At 41.2% G+C, this 18,187-nt stretch overlaps 1 long non-coding RNA gene across 2 annotated transcripts in view; it reads left to right on the top strand.

Moving 5' to 3' along the window:
- LOC133239949 (uncharacterized) overlaps window positions 1-18,187 on the top strand; it is a 117,289-nt gene that overhangs the window by 66,764 nt on the left and 32,338 nt on the right. The gene's annotated exons all lie outside the window — the stretch shown is intronic.

Genomic DNA, 18,187 nt, shown 5'->3' with positions numbered 1-18,187 from the left:
TGGTTTAAATAAAAATCTGAAAACAAATGTTCAAATCTAGGTGTATCAGTGAACACAAAGCATCTTGCAGACTTTGATTGCACCCAGTACTGGGACATTCATGCCAATCTTGCCATTTGTGTTTTGTGGACAAAGTTTGTAAAATAGTTCCTGGAGAAACCCCCTCTGTAGGTATTCTCTTTCTTAATGACTTCATTTTGACCAACATACTTTCTCCAGAAGAATGTTAAAATACAGAGCCTGGGAAAATGGCTAATATAATCCATTTCACAGTCCATTTACATAATGGCAATTTCAGTAACTCCTTATACTTTGAAGTCTCATTGGAGATATCTGGCGAGCAAGTCGGAAGGTCATCCAGACCAAGCACATCATGTTGCTGCAAACCCCACAAAACTTCCCTTATTTTTCTTCATTTCTTACGGAAGTGCTTTCACTTCTCAAATTCTCAAGTAGTGCCTTAAACTTATAACATTTTTTGATTCTGAAAAAGAAGAAGGAACACTAAACAGCATTTCCCTAGAGAAACGAATAACGGCCCTGCATCTCTGACACTTGTGATCCATCCTGTCAGATGGGAGCCCTACTCTCTGTCCACTTCCCATGGTCTTGCTCAGCCCTTATGTTCTGAAGAGTCACTACAGCCTCCCTGCCTCCAGCTCTCTCCTTTCTAATCTGTGGTCCAGATGGCCTCCCCTGTTCTTCTTCCAGCATGCAAATGGGAATAGGTGGCGCCCTGCTTGGGAAGCTCTCAAGGTTCTCTACTGCCTACATCAGGAACCCAAACCCTGGAGCCCGACATGCCAGGTTCTTCACACAGAATCCAACCTACAGCTCGAGCTGAATCTCCTACCATCCTCTTGCAGGGACCCCCTAATGGACCCCTATCTAGCATCCCAAGCTTTGTGTACAGTGTTCCCCACACCTGTGATACAGCTCATTGTACCTCCAATCTCCCAGATCAGGGAAATAAGACAGTTCACAGCACAAAGGCCATCACCGCTGGGAGCCCCCTCTCTTGTCCTTCAGGGAGAAGCCTTCACTTCCTCATTAGTATTCCTATACAATTTGGTTTATATCACTATTAAACCAGTGCCCACTGTTTCTTAGCGGGTTGATTATGCCACTGGCTCTCCCACCGGACTGCGACTGCTTCGTCAGGAGAGGCAGCATTTAAACATCTTGTACCAGCACAGTTGAACCGTCTTGAGCATATCATGGATTATCTCATTTCATCTTCCAAACAATCCTCGGGGCAGGCATTTTTATAATCTTCATTTTCAGATAAGAAAATTGAGCCTGAAAAAGTTTAAGTAACAAACGTGCCCGCAGATTGTGCGTTCACTCAGTGTATTCTGTGCCTGGGACTCAACTTCTCTGTGTGGCTCCAAAGCCCCTGAATGAATGAAAGAACCATGTGCAGCTTGGTAACTTCTCAAGAAATGTGCTTGTGTGGGAGCTCCATGTGGCTCTGAGAGCTTCTTCCCGCCTGTGTGACCTTGGGCAAGTTACCGACTCTCTCTGAGTTTGTGGGCTTGCAACTGTAAAACTAAGATAATGAACTGCTTAACCATCTCACAGGGCTTTTGAGAGGATTAAATGAAATAATGTATGCAAAATACATAAAGGCTGGCAGAATCAGTTAGTAATGGATACTCTCTCTTCCCTTCTCCCTCATTGCCTATGCCATAGAGACAACACTGTCCTCAGACGTCTGTCTGGCTGCCCTGACCAGAGACGAAACCAAGCAGGGTCAAGAGAGATAAGAGCCCAACAGTATAGCAGTTTTTGACAGTATTATCTTTAGCTCATGCCACTTCCACGAGGATCTCAAATGAATAATGATCTTAAATATGCCATACGATTGCTTTTATCTCATATATTCATTTTGGGGAAGAAATGGCCTCTTAGAAGCTATAGAAACAAAGAAGTAACTGGATGTCTCCTCTTGCTTGTCCTAAAGGGACTGTCACTTCTTGCCACAGGATCTCAGCGTTCAGACATTGGCTTTCAAATTCAAGAGAAAAACAATCCCTTAGACAGTCTTTTAATTTGCTTTTTTTGGCACCACTAACACCATTATCAAATGACTTCAAAGTTCCGGCTTCAGTGATAAGATTGCAGCTCTCATGGCTGGTGGGAAGATGGGGAAGAAAAAGTGTTTTAACACTTTGGAGACGTGGTTTTATGGAGCCACAAAGTGTGTCTTTCTTTCAGCTTTCTGAAATCAAGTGTTATGTTTTTAACACGTAGGACATGTGAGGAACTAGAATGTAAGGGTGAGAATAGTCCCTGGACCTTTCTAAGCTCTTCTAGTCTACCAGCAGAGGCAAAGAGGTAAAATACGGCAACTCATTTGGACTGTTTGGGGATTTGAGGTAGATTCACTCAGTGTCAGGGGAATACAAGAAGGGATGCCTGGCCCATCTGGGAATCAGAGTGGATTGGTAGTGGCTGGGAGCTGCCCAGAGAGGGTATCCCAAGGTCAAAATCTTGGGAGGTGAATAGGAGTTAGCCACACTAAGTGGGAAGAAATGCTCCTTCACAACCTGAGTCAGGCCTGCTATTAGATATGGGATCAGCTATATTTGCATTCACTACAGAACAATTATATTGATCACTGTGACATCATAGAGTCTTAAAACAGAATTGAGATATAATATATATATGTATATTTGGGGGCTTATTATAAAAGAACAAGAGAGAACTCTTTCTATGTGTGATTAAAGGTGGTAGTGATATAAGTAGCTTTATGAGAATATAATCATTTTAGCCCAAAGAATGTAAGAATTAGTTCTTTAAAATTAATGCAAGGCATATACCATTATTAGAATTGCATTTGTGATATTCTGATTCCATACTCAATGCTGTGAATCTGAAATAAGTTAAATATATTACTAGGTGCACTTAAAATTTCAATTAAGTTTAAAAATTAGATTGAGATCCACATGACTTTCTTTTTTTCTGTCATCTCTCTCAAACCTCATAATGTCCCTGTGAATGAACCCCCTTGTTAACCTGTTGATAAGGCAGGTAGCAGCTTCACTTGAGGAAACCATGTGTGTGTTCGCAGCTCACTCCGAGTCTCAGCTGAGGGCAGTGGCAGAGTTACACTGGCAAAACGTCGCTGTCACTGTTAAAGTGACAAAATGCTCAGAAGCAAAAAGAAACTTATGTACTAGACAATGTGCTTAGAATTTTCACATAATTTATATTTAATTCCTGTACTAACCTAGAGCATAGGTGTTTTTCTCACTTTTAGAAACGAGAAAGCTGAGGCTCAGAATTGGAATATGAGCAAGCTAAGGAGCTTTCAAATGGCCTCGTTGGAATGTGAGCCTGGTTTTCCAAAGCCACTCATCTGTTCTCACATTTCTGCAACCTACATGTTCCCGCTGTATTCTAACATCGAGCGTAGTGCCTGTCACGTTGTGGCCATTCTTGCACCCACTTTTGTGCAATGACTAAGGGATAAATAGAATGTGTACTTGGGTGGCCAGCAAAGAAGGCAAAAAGAGTCAGTTCAGTTGCTCAGTTGTGTCCAACTCCTTGCAACCCCAAGGACTGAAGCACACCAGGCTTCCCTGTCCATCACCAACTCCCTAACCTTGTTCAAACGCATGTCCATTGAGTCGGGGATGCCATCCAACCATCTCACCCTCTGTCGTCCCCTTCTCCTCCTGCCTTCAATCTTTCCCAGCATCAGGATCTTTTCCAATAAGTCAGTTCTTTGCATCAGGTGGCCAAAGTATTGGAGTTTCAGCTTTAGCATCAGTCCTTCCAATGAATATTCAGGACTGATTTCCTTCAGGATGGACTGGTTGGATCTCCTTGCAGTCCAAGGGACTCTCAAGAGTCTTCTCTAACACTACAGGTCAAAAGCGTCAATTCTTCGGCACTCAGCTTTCTTCATAGTCCAACTCTCACATCCATACATGACTACTGGAAAAATCATAGCTTTGACTAGATAGACCTTTGTTGGCAAAGTAACATCTCTTCTTTTTAATACACTGTCTAGGTTTGTCATAGTTTTTCTTCCAAGGAGCAAGCATCTTTTAATTTCATGGCTGCAGTCCCCATCTGCAGTGATTTTGGAGCCCCCCAAATAAAGTCTCTCACTGTTTCCATTGTTTCCCCATCTATTTGCCATGAAGTGATGGGACTGGATGCCATGATCTTAGTCTTCTGAATGTTGAGCTTTAAGCCAACATTTCACTCTTTTCTTTCATTTTCATCAAGAGGCTCTTTAGTTCTTCTTCCCTTTCTACCCTAAGGGTAGTGTCATCTGCGTATCTGAGGTTATTGATATTTCTCCCGGCAATCTTGATTCCAGCTTGTGCTTCATCCAGCCTGGCATTTCTCATGACGTAGTCTGCATATAAGTTAAATAAGCAGAGCAACAATATACAGCCTTGACATACTCCTTTCCTGATTTGGAAGCAGTCTGTTGTTCCATCTCCAGTTCTAACTGTTGCTTCTTGACCTGCATACACATTTCTCAGGAGGTAGGTAAAGTGGTCTGGTATTCCCAAAGGCAAAAAGAATGCTGTTTAGTATTTAGTGAAGGAAAGTATTTAGTGTTCATTTTAATGATAAAGGTGGAAGGCCAGGTCAAGGAAGTGAAATATTAACAAATAAAAATTTATTTGGCAAAAGGTAGCAGGGAAAGTATTGCTGAAAATCTCTGAATCCTTTTCTCAGAGTCCATATGCATGGTATTGCACAAAATGTTTCTCTGGACCCCTAGCTGCCTCCTTTATGGAATCACTGACTTCTCCTTGGCATCAAACTTCTATACACAACAACCTTATTCTTGCTCTTTGTCTGACCCTGTAGGCAATGCAAAGCCTCTGCAGTTAATATTTGGCTAGAGCCCAAATGCAAAATACCTTTCCTTATTTATTTATTAAGGATTCCATTTTTCACAGATGACTACCCGTTAATGAATTGCATTGGCTTTGATGAAATTGGATTCTCAGTTATTCAGCAAATATTATTAAATAGCTGTTATGCACAAAAAAGAACATTAACTTTCTATCAGATGTCAGAAAAAGCCTGTTGTGTGAAGCTCCCCAGAGTCAGAGTTCTAGTCCTGGGTTCCAGTACTGCATCTACTACCAATCAATATATGATCTGGGCTACTGAGCATCTTACTTTGGACTCTGTAAATTTAAGACACCTCCTGGAACTCAGTTTGTGGCTTAACTGTGTTCTTAGGGGATATTTGGGAATGAATGGGAGTGTATGGGGTCATCCAAATTACATTGACATTTAGTGTCCTGAGTCTAGGGATGATAAAAATTCCATGCAATATGGGAGTCAGTCCCCCACCACAAGAATGCATGGTCTGACCAAGATTGTAACTGTTTCTCAGTTGAAAAAACACTGGTGGAAATCTGTTCTCTAAGACAGTGACTGAGAGGCAAATTACAGTCCCGTTGACTTTGACAAAGTCAACAGGCGATGATGTTAAATATAGACAAGCTCCTGGCAAAATACTTTTCAAGGAGCAGAAACAAACAAACAAAAAAAAAAGGGAGTATTAAATGAGCGCTCTTTGTAATGCATATTGGCAAAGAAGCTACTAAAATACTGCTCATTATTGTAGCACATTTTCTATTAATTATCCTAAATAATTTGTAAAGCAATAGCTTGAATGCCATATGGAACGTTAACTTGGCTAATGAATTCAGTGACTCAGCATTTTTCTCACCGTAGTCTTAGTTCCTCACCACCTTGGTTCATATGAAAGAACCCTCAGTTCAGTTCTGTTCAGTTTAGTCGCTCAGTCATGTCTGGTTCTTCGTGACCCCATGAATCGCAGCTCGCCAGGCCTCCCTGTCCATCACCAAGTCCCGGAGTTCACTCAGACTCAAGTCCATCGAGTCAGCGATGCCATCCAGCCATCTCATCATCTGTTGTCCCCTTCTCCTCCTGCCCCCAATCCCTCCCAACATCAGAGTCTTTTCCAATGAGTCAACTCTTCGCATGAGGTGGCCAAAGTACTGGAGTTTCAGCTTTAGCATCATTCCTTCCAAAGAAATCCCAGCGCTGATCTCCTTCAGAATGGACTGGTTGGATCTCCTTGCAGTCCAAGGGACTCTCAAGAGTCTTCTCCAACACCACAGTTCAAAAGCATCAATTCTTTGGCGCTCAGCCTTCTTCACAGTCCAACTCTCACATCCATACATGACCATAGGAAAAACCATAGCCTTGACTAGACGGACCCTAGACTTGGTAAATTTCTCTTTGCACCACTGATTTTCTTTCATAACGGTAACTGGAGAGCTATGTGCTCCAGACTTCCTATTGCTTAATTATTTCATTTTGCCATTAAAATTAATTGTCAGTAAGGATAATGAAAGTGACTCCCAGACATTTTAGTAATTTGAATCATCATACGCTTCTTGGTAGCATGATGTTGGCTGGCGCTGCCATCCTAGGCCAGCTCTATTGCTCTTCAGAACGCATCCCGTCTGGGACAGCCCCATTGTAGTCCTCTGTGCCTTGTGAGATTTTAGGGTTCCAAAGCTTTTTACAGACAGTAAAATCTATTTTTAAAATATGGGCATACACAGGAACTTCCCTGGTTGTCCAGTGGTAGAGAATCTGCCTTGCAATACAGGGGACATGAGTTTGATTCCTGGTAGGGGAACTAAGATCCCATGAGCCTCAGTGTCATGATGCTAAGTGTCATGATGCCGTAACTACTGAGCCTGCGGGCCACAATTAGAGAGTCTGTGCACCACATTGAAAAGATCCTGCATGACATAACTAACACCCAACACAGCCAAATAAATAAATTAACTAAAATGTAAAAAAAAAGAAAAAAAGAAAAAATATGGGCATGCCCAAAATTGTTCTTACTGACCAAACCAAAGTTTTGAAATCTTTTCCCTATTTTACTTGGTTCAAGAATAGGTAAAAGCAACCTTCTCATCCCACATTTGGCAGTGGGGCTACCTCCCTTCTTTTCCTCATTTTCTCTGAATTTGGGTCTCTATTACCATCACCACATAATGTTTGATTCCTGTGGGGCCACATGAATTAAACGTGGGGCCACATTCATGTGGGGTCACCTGCATTACTATAAACAAACCTTGGTTTTGTGTAGAGAAGCTGTGAGTCCAGCCTCAGGTGATGGATTGTATCTGATCATAATCAGTCATGACAAACCTCTGCCCCAATTTCCCCAATTTTTACATTTCTTGCAGAGAAGAGCTGCCAGTTTATCTAGCTCTGGCTTATGAAATCTTGAAACCTAAAGGGAATTATAGGAAATTTCTAGGAAAGATTATTTTTATAAACACAAACAAAGGAGTGGCTAACGATGCTTTGTATTTCCTCTGGAGTGTGGACACGATGCCTGTAGATGCAGCAGCCGTCTTGTGACCAGTAGGTGGAGCAGAATGATGTAGACAGCCTGGTCCCCTGATGGCATCTTTCAGTGTCTGTCTAGACCTGCCTGCCTGACTCAGGATGTCTTGGAATGTGGGGAAAAAAAAAGTCAACCTCTATTTGCCTACGTCATTGTAGTCAATTTTTCTGTTATTTATAGTCAAATATAAGCCTGACTGATGTATTTTATGCGCAGTTGAACATGTGACTCTGGGGGTCTTGGAAATTTGGGCATGACAGTGTTGCTGGCACTAATATAGTGTAGTGAATTTAACGTTAGTATTTTAAGGCTCTTTTATGTGAAACATTCCTTCCTTCCCCAACTGGTAGAAAGTTGGGTACATCAAGCATATTTGGATAAAGTAAGTGCTGCTGTTGCCCCAGATGTGTTTCACGAAGCCAAACAAAGCATCAGATAATAAGAATGTAAAAACCTCAGGACTGGACATCTCCAAGGTATCACTTCTGTAAGAAAAATGATGTTACTGGGAAAAGAGAAGAAAACAAATGTTTGCTGGATTTAATTGAATTGAACTGAACATACGGGGGAATTCAGGAATACAGTTGTGAGTTGAAGTGTGGTATGTCATATTATTCAAGTGACCAAAGAGGGTTATGATGGTATTTTCCAATGGAAATCATTTACATTTTTATTACTAGGTTTCAAAGTGCACTGGGAAAAGAAATGGGTCAACATTTCTGAATCCTATTTGTACTCCATGATTTTACTCAGTCTGTCTGAGTTCCATTTTCTCAACTATGAAATGGGGATAATAACTCATATATCTTATCAACACAGAATTGCTGTAGAAATCAAGTGTGATGAAATGGATAAAATTCCATTTTATACTATATTTACTTTGCAAATGAGAGATGCCATCAACAGCATCATAATCATATCATTCCACGCTTTGTAGAACAAATGTGTTCATTATTGTCATTTTATTGATTTGACTTTAAAGACAAATCATTAGTTGATTTTTCACTTGGGGAGGATCCAGATAACAGTCAGCTGCCTGACTATTCAGCACATACCCTCTTCAGGGCTTCAGGGGAGCCAACCTTGAAACTGAAAAGTTCTAACAGCAACTGAAAATAAAGAACAAGGAGGGTTGGCAGGGAGTTTCTTACAAGGGATAAGATATATTATAAAGCTATAACAATTGAAGCAGTGTGGCATAGGGGTAGTAGATAGATCAGTGATAGAAAATAAAGAGCTTAGAAATACATCCCTGCATACCACAGAAATCTGATTTAGTATAAAGATGGTTTTACAATTAATGGAGGAAAGGCTGCATTGTTTAATAAATGATATAGGGACAACTGGTCTTCAAAACTAAAAAAAAAATGTTTAGGCAAACCTCATATCACATACACACACACACAATTCCAGTCAGAATAAAGTTTAAATAAGAGAAAAAATAAATATAAGACTATTGGGATAAAATATAGAATATTGTTATAAGGGTGAAATACAGGCAATAATATTAAAAGCATAAGCCCTAAAGGGATCTTTAAAAATTTGACTACATCAATCAAAAATTTTATCTTGCATGATGGAAGTGCTGTACTCATTGAGCAGTAACTCCTCAGTTCCCTCTCCTTCCAGCCCCTGGCAACTTCTATTCCTCTTTCTGCTTCTGTGAGTTTGACTACTTTCAGTTCAGTTCACTTCAGCCGCTCAGTCATGTCCGACTCTTTGTAACCCCATGAATCGCAGCGTGCCAGACCTCCTTGTCCATCACCATCTCCCAGAATTCACTTGACTACTTTAGCTACCTCATATAAATAGAATCATGCAGTATTCGTCCTTCTGTGACTGGCTTATTTCATTTAGCATAATGGTCTCAGGATTCATCTATGCTGTAAGATGACAGGAGTTCCCTTTTTTAAAAGGCTGAATAATGTTTAATTTAAAAGCAAACAGTTTGCTTCTATCGATGGACATTTAGCTTGTTTCCACCTCTTAAATACGGTAATTCTGCCATGAGCACTGGAATGCAAATATCTATCTCTTCAAGATCCTGTTTTCAATTTTTTTTATAAATACCCAGAGGTGGGATTGCTGGATCAAATGGAAGGTCTGTATTTAATATTTTGAGGAATCTTCATGTTGTTTTCCCTAGTGGTTGTACCAACTTACATTCCCAGCGACAGTGCACAGGAGTTCCAATTTCCAAACACTTGTTATTCTCAGGTTGAGTTTGCGTGTTTATTTGTTTGGATCAATGGACATTTTAACCAATGTGTGGTGATATCTCTTATGGTTGTCATTTACATTTCCCTGATGATTAGTGATGTTAAGCATCTTTTCACATACCTGTTGGTCATTTGTATGTCTTCTTTGGAGAAATGTCTAACCAAGTCTTTTGCCCACTTTTAAAGTCAGCTTATTTGGTTTTTGCTATTGAACTGAAGAAATTCCTTCTGTGTTTTGACTAGTAACCCCTGATCTGGTATATGATTTGCAAGTACTTTTCCCTCATCCTGTAGGTTGCCTTGCATTTTCCCCCTGTTGATTGTTTCCTTTGCTGTACAGAAGTTTTCAGTCTGGTGTAGCCTCTCTCCCTGCCTCCCTCCTTTCCCTGTATCTCTCTGTTTCTCTCTCTCTCTCTCTGGTTTTGTTGCCATATCAAAGAATCATTCCAAAGAACAGTATTAGGAAAATTTATCCCTTTGTTTTCTTTTAGGAGTTTCATAGCTTCAGGTCTTATGTTTAAGTTCTTAATCCATTTTGAGTTGATTTTTAGTATGGTCTAAGGATCCACTTTCATTCTTCTACATGTGGACATTCAGTTTTCCCAACACCGTTTGTTGAAGAGATTATCCTTTCCTCATTATATTGTCTTTGTATCCTTGTTGAAGATCATTTGATCATGTATGTATGGGTTTATCTCTGGGCTGTCTATTCTGTTTCATTGTTCTATATATCTATTTTATGTTAGTACCATATGCTCTGATTACTGTAGCTCTGTAATATATTTTGAAGTCAGGAAGCATTAGGATTCCAGCTTTGTCCTTCTTTTTCGGGGTTGTTTTGGCTATTTGAGGTCTTTTATGATTTCATATGCATTTTAGGATTGCTTTTTCTATATATGTCTGTTAGGTCTACTCAGTATAGTGTTGTTCTCTATTTCCTTATTGATCTTCTGTATGAATGTTTTATACATTATGGGAAGGGGGTGTTGAAAGACCCTTCTATTTTTGTGCTGCTGCCTTTCTCTCCCTTCAGTTCTGTCAGTGTTTGCTTCCTATATTTGAGTGCTCTGATATCGACATATATATATATATATATATATATATATATATATGTATATGTATATGTATACATTTATAATTGTTATCTCTTCCTGGTGAACTGACCCTTTTGTCATTATATAATGTCCTTCTTTGTCTCTTGTGACAGTTTCTGATATATTCTATTTGTTGAAGTATGAATACCCCTGCTCTCTTTTGGTTAACATGTACTCAATACCTTTTTCTATCCTTTCATTATTAACCCGTGTGTGTCCTTAAATCTAAAGAGAATCTCTTATAGACAGTATATACTTGGATCTTTTTCTCTGTTTTGGTGTTTTTCACTTTGTTCAGATCTGGGGTGTTTTTATCCTAGGTTTTTGAAACCCAGTGTCTATTTTACACTTAGTGAAAGTGAAGTCGCTCAGTCGTGTCTGACTCTGCTACCCCAGGGACTGTAGCCTACCAGGCTTCTCCGTCCATGGGATTTTCCAGGCAAGAATACTGGAGTGGGTTGCCATTTCCTTCTCAAGGAGATCTTCCCGACCCAGGGATTGAACCTAGGTCTCCTGCATTGTAGGCAGACGGCTTTACCGTCTGAGCCACTAGGGAAGTCCAAGCATATCTCAATTCAAATTAACCACACACATGTGGTTTGTAACTACTGTACTGGACAGCATAGACCTACAGTATAGAAATTACTCCTATAAACAAGTTTAAAAAGACAACCATAATAATAATTTAAGACTACTGACAAGGGGAAAATCTGAAGGACTACAAACACATGAAAATATCTCTTTCTGTCGTGGATGGAGAAATACATATTAGAACAATAAAGTATTATTTTTCATTTATTAGATTATCAAGGAGTTTAGGAGAAAAAAAAATGGAACACTTGCATGGTTCTTTCTGTAGCAGCCTTTTTCTAAACAGAGAACATTCTTTTCTCCTTCCGCCTGATAATGAGCTAATTTGCATTTACGTCTTCATTTGAAAGTAATAAGATGGTCACACTAGTTTGTTCCTTGTACTTACAAATGAGCCTTTGATTTAATCATTTGATTAATCAAATTCCATTAGAATCAAGCTTTTAAAAAACAAAAATATGGTTTAAAATTTGTATATAAAATGCTATTTCAGCATAGGTTTTTATTATAACCCAAAGGTTTATTTACATTTCTGAGAGATTTAATTTTTTTTTTAGTGGTTCAGACAGATTGACTTTAAATTTCACTCCAAGTTAATTTTTCCTCTCCAGTGAATTTTCCACCAATCTTTAATGATAGTAAATGATCTGTAAGCAGTTACCTACAAGAATCAATCTTGGGAGGATTCTTTTTGTTAAGAATCTCTTTAAACATTTTCATAATTTGTATGAAAGTTCAGATTTTCTCAGAATAGTATTTTTAGTTGGGGCTTCCCTGGTGGCTTAGATGGTAAGGAATCTGCCTGCAGTACAGGAGACCAGGTTCAATTCCTGGGTCAGGAAGATCCCCTGGAGAAGAAAATGGCAACCACTCCAGTATTCTTGCCTGAAAAACCACTCTTGCCTGGAAAATCCTATGGGTAGAGGAGTCTGGTGGGCTACAGTTCATATGGTTGCAGAGTCAGGCACAGCTGAGCGACTAACACTTTCACTTTTACCTATAATGGGTAAAATATTTCAGACTGCCAGCTTTGAGATTTGTCTACATAGCTGCCTGTGGTTAGCCTTCGTCCAACAGAGCCATTGATGAGAACAGGAGTTCCTTTCCATGGCTGAAAAAAAGGACTAAGGGAATTGCTCTTAAAATAAAGACAAAAAGAAAAAAGGAGAGCAGTGTTTTATCCCCTGGGTATTGTCATTTGAGAAGAGACCAGAACACAATGAAGAAGCTGAAGGACGGATGTCATTGAAACAAGTAATCTGGGCCAGACCAGCCTGGGGCACAGGGAATTGTGGATATCCAGGGCTTCTGAATGTCACTTAAAAGGGCTCCACCCGGTGCACACACCTTAAAATGATGTTCCTAATTGTTCTTCCTTTTCTTTCTGTCTTTTTTTTTTTTTTCCTTTGGCAAATCACAAAGAAAAAGGGAAAAAATTGCCCAGCGGGAAGAGCCAGCTGCCGAGCCTGTTAGGAGAAAAAAGAATGTGGATATGATGCTAATTCTGCTTCATTTTCTCACTTTCTACGAACGGCTGGCTGGCAGGTGCACACCCTGCCCAGAGGATCTGGGGAGTTTTGATCAGGAGCAGCAGTCTGTCTGGGGGTGGCCATGTTCTCTAAAAATCTCCATTAGCAAGGGTAGGAGAAAAGAAACAAAAGCCAATATGATTTCCATCAGTTCTTTAAGGTTATTGCTCAAGAGTCGACTGGGGGAAAATAACAAGCTCTGCTCTCCTCAACTGGAGACATTCAGCTTCCAGAACACAGGCATAGTAAAGAGGAGCTGAAACATATACTGTGGTGACTGCTGGGGAAGAAAACAGGCTTCGAGTTGTACTTCTAGCAATATCCATAGCAAATGAGGGCTTTGCTCAAGCTAGTGTACTTTTCTGTCTGTCTTACACACACACACACACACACACACACACACACACATACACAGCCAGAGTACCAAGATGGATCAGTAAAACCACAGTGGCCCCAAGTGTGCTCTTCATGACTTGCAAATGCTGATGCTGGGGAAGACGCAGGGGGGTGAGAATCCTTTGTTTAAAGCAAGAAGCAGAGCGTCCATTTTCCTGAGACCTTTAGATCTTCCCAGGAAGATAGAAAGCGTGTCTCACAGTTTTGTGGGTTTTTTTTTTTTTTTTCCCCAGATAGGACTGTTCAGACCACATAATCTGGCCTAACCAGTAGGCTTTGAGGCTGGGTTCTTTGTTTCACTGGAAACCATGCCAAGCGTGCCAACATTTTTTTCTTAGGATTCAGACAGTTCATGCGTGTCACCACCACTTTTCAGCTCAGACAACCACATCCTCTCCAAGGGTTGAAAGTCATGATCTGGGGTCGCTTTAGGCAGTTGGGCAGCTCACACTCAGCAGTGCAGCTTAGCGTGATGGTCTCATAATTTCTTCTCCCCAAGCAAAATGAAGATGGCCTGCAGAACGAAGCTGTGAGCCCTGCCTCTGCCAGCCCTAGCTGAAATCATTCACTGTAATCATGCCCCCATGCACACGTCAGGCTTGAAAGTGATAGAAGTGTCTATCACCAGAGTGGGCAGATCAGCTGTGGGGTTCAGAACTGGAACTGCTGCTGCTGCTGCTAAGTCGCTTCAGTCGTGTCCGACTCTGTGCGACCCCATAGACAGCAGCCCATCAGGCTCCACTGTCCCTGAGGTTCTCCAGGCAAGAACACTGGAGTGGGATGTCATTTCCTTCTCCAAAGCAGGAAAGTGAAAAGTGAAAGTGACGTCGCTCAGTCGTGTCCGACTCTTAGCGACCCCACGGACTGCAGCCTACCAGGCTCCTCTGGTGGGGTGCCATTGCCTTCTCTGGGAACTGCTGCTAGAAATCCGAATGTCCGGTGTTGAGTCCTGGGCTCTTGCATACCTGTTGGGTTGAAGATGTACTTAGATCCCTGAGATACTGCCTCTCCCTGCATCAGAATCATTTAAGCTATTGTTTAAATGCAGATCCCTGGATCTCACCCCAAATTCATTACATAAGGATGGACCCTTGTGTATTTTAACACAAGGAGAATAGCCCATGAGAAAGAGCATAACAATGACTAACAACACCAGCTTTGGTGATGACCTATCCCTTCACTTAATATTTGTGTGATCTGGGGGGAAATTTGCTTAACCTTCCTCTGTCTCATGTGTCAAATGGTGATAATAACCTTAATATTCACCTCATAGAGAGGATTGAATGAGTAAATCCATGAAAGTACCTGGAACAGTTCTAGGTACATAATCAGGCTGCCATTTGTTGGTGTTTAGTCGCTAAGTCGTGTCCATCTCTTTTGTGATGCCATGGACCATAGTTCCACCAGGCTCCACTGTCCATGGGATTTCCCAGGCAAGAATGCTGGAGTAGGTTGCCACTTCCCACTCCAGAGGATCTTCCTGACTCAGGGATCAAACGTGGGTCTCCTGGTTGGCAGGTGGATTCTTTTACTGCACCACCAGGGAAGCCCAATCAGGCTTCATATATGCTGGTTGTTACTATTATTACATAACAAGTACCCATAGTAATTCCTTATAATTAAATTTGGGATTTGTAGGTCCAGTGTGGTCATCTTGGATTCTAAGTCTGTTTTTTGATCAGAGCAGCTGGATCCTCCTGGATTTAGAGCTCTGTGTTGTCCCCCTAACCTCAAATATAGACCCTCTCAACTCTCGTGTAAACCTTTCCATTCTCCTCTGGGGTACCAGGAACAGGTATCTTACCTCATTACTGCCTGTCCTTCAGTCAGAATGGGCTGGCCACTGAGAAAAGGGATGATGCTATTTGCTTCAGGAATACCCATTCTTCAAATGGAAAAAAAAACAATTTTCTGTAATTGGGGTCCAACTATAGGATCAAAGTTCTTAATGATTTAATATATTTCAGTGTGGATAGCCATTCAAATTTAGCTGAAGCTACTTGGCTGCTTTGGACACAGTCACTTAGAACACAGCTCCTTCCCTTAAGGACCTGCCCTCAGGGTAACCCACTGTGCCACCGTACCTGGAACTCTCCTAGTTCTTGTACTGAAAGTCCCAGGTCCTAGAAAACCCCTCAGTCCCAGCTAAACCAGGATGGTTGGTCCTCTTGTGCCCTAGAGTTACTGGAGTGGGTCTCCAATAAACTGGGGCAGAAATGCCCAGCTGGACTCCTAGTTGTGAGGCAGGGATTTAACTGGGGCCTGGGATCCACCCTATTAACCTCCAGAGATAGGAAGCTCAGAGCTCAGAGACTCTCAAAGCAAGAGAGTCTCCTGACGGTGTTGGTTTAGGACACTCAGGTCTGAAATATATACCAACACTTCCTGTTTGCAGTGCTGACACAGGGCAGAATTATACTGATAGCTTCATATTTTCTATAACTTAATAGGGATCTGAGGAATTCCACAATATGGTGCTTCCTGTATGCACTCAGAACTGGTACTCTCCAGTCTGTCATGTTTTCCGATGTCCACAGTAGCAAGAGCTGTAAATATCAATTCTTCCCTAGGTCTGGAGGTTTGTGTGCTGATTGCATTTCAGGTGGAACACAGCAGAAGGCCTTGCTTTTCTATTTCCCCAGAAGAAGAGTTTTGGGAGGAAGAAAATAAGGATCGAGGTTTTATAGAGCTGTAGAAATTACACAGGTTGCCAAGGTAATTAATCAACATCCAAAGACAACATAAAATCTCATCCTGTGCCGGTACATATATGCCTCTAACCCCAGTAGGCGTGAGTCATAATATCGAAATGAAGGGAATTACCTGAAGGAAATTGCCTGAATGGGACTGTTATAAGAGGAGGGTAGGGCTTACTTAATTAAAGCACAGTTTAATTAATGCTATAACTTAAGGAGATGGAGTGAGGGCCATGCAATCATTTGGGAGTATGAGAGGTCTGGCTGCTGGATAACAATTTCACGTCATTGGGAGGGGTGATGGGGAAGGCATGATTAAATGCAGAAGCAGGCTGATAAATGAATCATTGGGGAAGTGCATTTTTAACTAAATGGAAATGAGTCCAGGAAGAGTGGGGAAAAAAATCATTATAATTATCATTGTAGGGCTTTGTTAGGGAGAAGAGAGAGGATGGTCTGTGGGTCAGAATGATAGCTGAATGGCTGAGCTCTGGGGTCTGCCTTACTCAACGGGACCCCCGATGAACCTGGGTACCGTCCAGGAAGTGGTAAACCCCTACCGACAGAAGGGCTGCTTGCAAAGACCCAGGGTTTCCTCTAGCCTTGGGCTCACATCCTACTCCGTGCCACCGCTGCAGTCTGGAGGTCTCCAGGAAACCACCAGCTGCCCTAAGTGCAACATCCCCACCAGGCTGCCCTCTCCCGTGCCTAATCCTGGGCAAGCACTTCTAGTTTCTCTCTCTCTCTCTCTTTTTAACACTTGTCAACTGGGAAGAAAAATTCTCATTTGTTACCAACCTCAAAATAAAACTGTACAATAAAACAACATATAAAAGTGTCAGCAAGGGAAGAGATTTATCTGGTCAAAGATGAAGATGAGAATAAGAATATGCAGTATTGTGTTTCACTTTAAGAGAACTGTCCAAAGTGAATGAGAATGAGAAAAAAGAGGAAAGTCCTTAACCCATCCTTAGTCTAATCATAATATATTCCTGAATATATATATATAAAGTGAAAGTCACTCAGTCGTGTCTGACTCCTTGCAACCCCATGGACTGTAACCTGCCAGGCTCCTCCATCCATAAAATTCTCCAGGCAAGAATACTGGAGTGGGTTGCCATTTCCTTCTCCAGGGAATCCTCCCAATCTTGGGATCGAACCTAATTCTCCTGCATTGCGGGCAGATTCTTTACCATCTGAGCTACAAGGGAATCCCCATATATATAGATAGATATAGATATATCTACCGACTACCTACCTACTGAACAATTTTCAAAGTTTATTGATTTGGCTGTGCTGAGTCTTCATTGCCGTGTGGGCTTTTCTCTGGTTGTGGCGAGTGGGGGCTCTTCTCTAGCTGCAGTGTGCTGGCTTCACATTGCGGTGGCTTCTGCTGTGGAGCATGGCCTCTAAGCACCGGTTCAATAGTAGTGGGGCACAGGCTTAGTTGCTCCATGGCACGTGGGATTCTCCCAGATCAGGGATCGAACCCGGGTCTCCTGCATTGGCGTGCACTTTTTTTTCCACTGAGCCACCAGGGAAGCCTTCTACTTAATATTCACTATCTCTCTAGTTATCTATACTATCAGTATGGACTCATAATTCCAGTTTAAAACAGTAGATTATTATCCAGTATGGTTCTTATTTATTCTGATGCTCAAATTATCCCAGATTTAGCCAATGGGAACCCCTTCAAAGCAAGGTTGGCATTTAAACCAATATCTGGCCACTAGATGTGTGGATCGCTTTTAGGTCCTCTTAGCAGACAGTACCAGGAAACACTGGAGAAGGAAATGGCAAACCACTCCAATATTCTTGCTTAGAAAATCCCATAGACAGAGGAACCTGGTGGGCTACAGTCCATGAGATTGCAAAGGATTGTACTCGATTGAGCACACACTCACACTAAGAAATATATGTATTTTTATATTTGAAATGACGAGTTTGTACTGATACTCAATGATGTTTGCCCTTCCTTTAGCCTTTCTACTGCATTCCACTATCACTTGTAAGTAACAAGTTTCATTGCTTTATGATTCATCTTTTTGGTGATTTTCTCCCCCAAATTTCAGATTTATGTATGTTTTGTGATTTTCCCTCATTTCTTACACAAAAAGATACTGTATCATATAAAATCTTTTGCATCTTGTTTTTTTAATTTAACAATACATCCTGGAAATCATTCCATGTAAGTTAATAAAGGTCTTCCCAATTCTTTTGTCCAGCTGCATAGTATTTCTCTCTGTGCATTTTCCATAGTATTAACCAACTTCCTATGCTTGGG

The sequence above is a fragment of the Bos javanicus genome, chromosome 27, assembly GCF_032452875.1.
Source record: "Bos javanicus breed banteng chromosome 27, ARS-OSU_banteng_1.0, whole genome shotgun sequence".
NCBI lineage: Eukaryota > Metazoa > Chordata > Mammalia > Artiodactyla > Bovidae > Bos > Bos javanicus.
This window is presented reverse-complemented; position numbering and strand designations above follow the sequence as displayed.